This window comes from Pteropus vampyrus, unplaced genomic scaffold (assembly GCF_000151845.1).
Source record: "Pteropus vampyrus isolate Shadow unplaced genomic scaffold, Pvam_2.0 Scaffold953, whole genome shotgun sequence".
NCBI classification, from domain to species: Eukaryota; Metazoa; Chordata; class Mammalia; order Chiroptera; family Pteropodidae; genus Pteropus; species Pteropus vampyrus.
In genome coordinates this window covers 57,408-59,676 of record NW_011889734.1, presented here as the reverse complement: position 1 = coordinate 59,676, position 2,269 = coordinate 57,408, and positions in this window count along the sequence as shown.

The window sequence follows — 2,269 nt, the reverse complement described above, 5'->3', positions numbered from 1 at the left end:
GATCAAACGTACGGCTGCGAACAGTTTAGACTCATCTCTGTTGTCCTTCACCACGAGCCGTCAGCGGGTGAAGCCTGACCTGCCTCCCTTGGTGTAGAAAGAGCCTCAGCCTAGCGTCCAATTCCCTTCTCCTCATTCTACCTTCCACAGAACAGCAGGAGAAACACGTCACACAAGTTCCCCACCGTCCATAACAAGAACTGCCTCCTTCCAGGTTCCAATAAGACGTTTCCGGCACCATCTGAGCACGCTTCACGATGGCCGTCGTCACCCACATTTCAGCGTCTGCTCAGGACGGCTGAGGTTTCCTCCACGAAGACTGAGGCTGCTCCCCGGCTCCCGTCTTTCTCTCTGAGCTCCCCCCACATCCCCCTCTAAAGACTCGTCCACAGCATGGAGGCTTCTTCTAACACGCAGCTCAAGACTCTTCCAGCATCTTTGCCCAGCCCGATTCCAAAGCAGTGTTTCATTTTTACGTATCTCTTACAGCAGCACCCCGTTTCTCTTTACCGAATTATATTCCATGTGAGCTGCTATAAAAAAGTAACAGAGATGAAGCGGCTGAGAGGGACAACTGGAATTAACTTCACACAGTCCTGGGGGAGAGAATCCATGGTAAAGACAACCACAGACTCGGCATCTTGAGGTCTCGCTTCCTGGTTCACACACGGCCTTCTGTGCCCTCACCGGGGGAAGTGCTCCCTGACATTTAAGACACTGGCTTTTTGAATGATTAACTGTTTCTAGTTGAACTTTTGTTCTTTCTGGGGCTGTGCCCTCTGGACACCTATCACAAGGGCAGACAGATTATGATCCCATATTTTTCTGGGGCACCTGAGTATCCAGACCTCGGGGTGCAGCATCTGTGATGTCGCATAGCTGATAAGTTGAAAGGAATTTATTGATTTACACTTAGTGCATCTTGCTTGTCACTGTGCCTGTGTGTTGTAAGAAGAAAAACATTTTCTCAGGTCTCTACATCTACGGGCTGAGAATGGCTTTCTTTGTAGCACCCAGGAAATGAGGACACTCCAGCACCCCTCAGCAGGTGCGCAGACTCATATGAAGTTGGACCCACTCATCGGAAGAAGAGTCCACACTGACCCATGTGAGCCCGGGTCACACCACACGCTGCATTTCCAATTACGATGCTGAGGATGTAACATGGACATCATGTATGTGCGTGCGATTCCAACTGTACACATCATCTTGGCATGGCTGTGGCTGACAGAGCTCTACCATGGCAAGACGACTACCGCACAAGTGCAGTTATCAGTGGACAAAGAAAGTTAGACGCAAGGAAGGTGACACTGCAGATGGGACAGACGCCTGCAATACACCTGTGACCCTGGTTCTTGCCCGTGCTCGCCGTTAGCACTAGAAGGCAGCAAATCCCACAGAGGTTTATGCAGGATGGAGACCTGCACCTCACTGGGTGCGTCCCCTCTGTCCTGGAGGTGGCCCAGGGGAGCAGTGGGGTGCAGTGGGGAGTGTGCAGGGCCAGACACATGAGTTCACTCTTACACACGTGAGCTCTTGACACCACCAAGCTCTCTGTGGTCCTGTTTGGCCTTGTTCACCTGTGATGCAGGTAAATGACATCACATCCCATGACTTACGTGCATGAGTAAAATGAAATAATGTGATGGTGCTAAGTGTTTAAGTAACACATGTCACAATAAAAGTCATAGTTTACCAAATGTTCTTATTGCCACCACGTGCCCAAGCACACCCACACCTGCTCTGGGTCTCCGCCCTCTCTGTGGGTCACCAACCCCAGAGCTCCTTATACAGTCAGAGCACATGCAAATAGGGCCCCTCTGCTGATAAAAGCCAGCCCAGCCCCGAGCCTGCAGCTCTGGGACAGGAGCCCAGCCCGCGATTCCCAGGTGTCCCCATTCCGGGATCTGGTCTGAACACGCACGCCGCACCATGGCGTTTGGGCTCAGCTGGCTTTTCCTCGTGGCTGTTTTACGAGGTGACTGATGGGGAACAAGGGACACTGCATACGTGAGTGGGTATGAGTGAGGAACAGGGACGTGTGACAGTTTCCTTACCCTGACATGTCTGTGTTCACAGGTGTCCAGTGTGAGGTGCAGCTGGTGGAGTCTGGGGGAGACGTGGTACGGCCCGGGGGGTCTCTGCGACTCTCCTGTGCAGCCTCCGGATTCACCTTCAGTAGCTACTGGATGAGCTGGGTCCGCCAGGCTCCGGGGAAGGGGCTGGAGTGGCTCTCATACATTAATAATGGTGGCAGCAGCACATACTA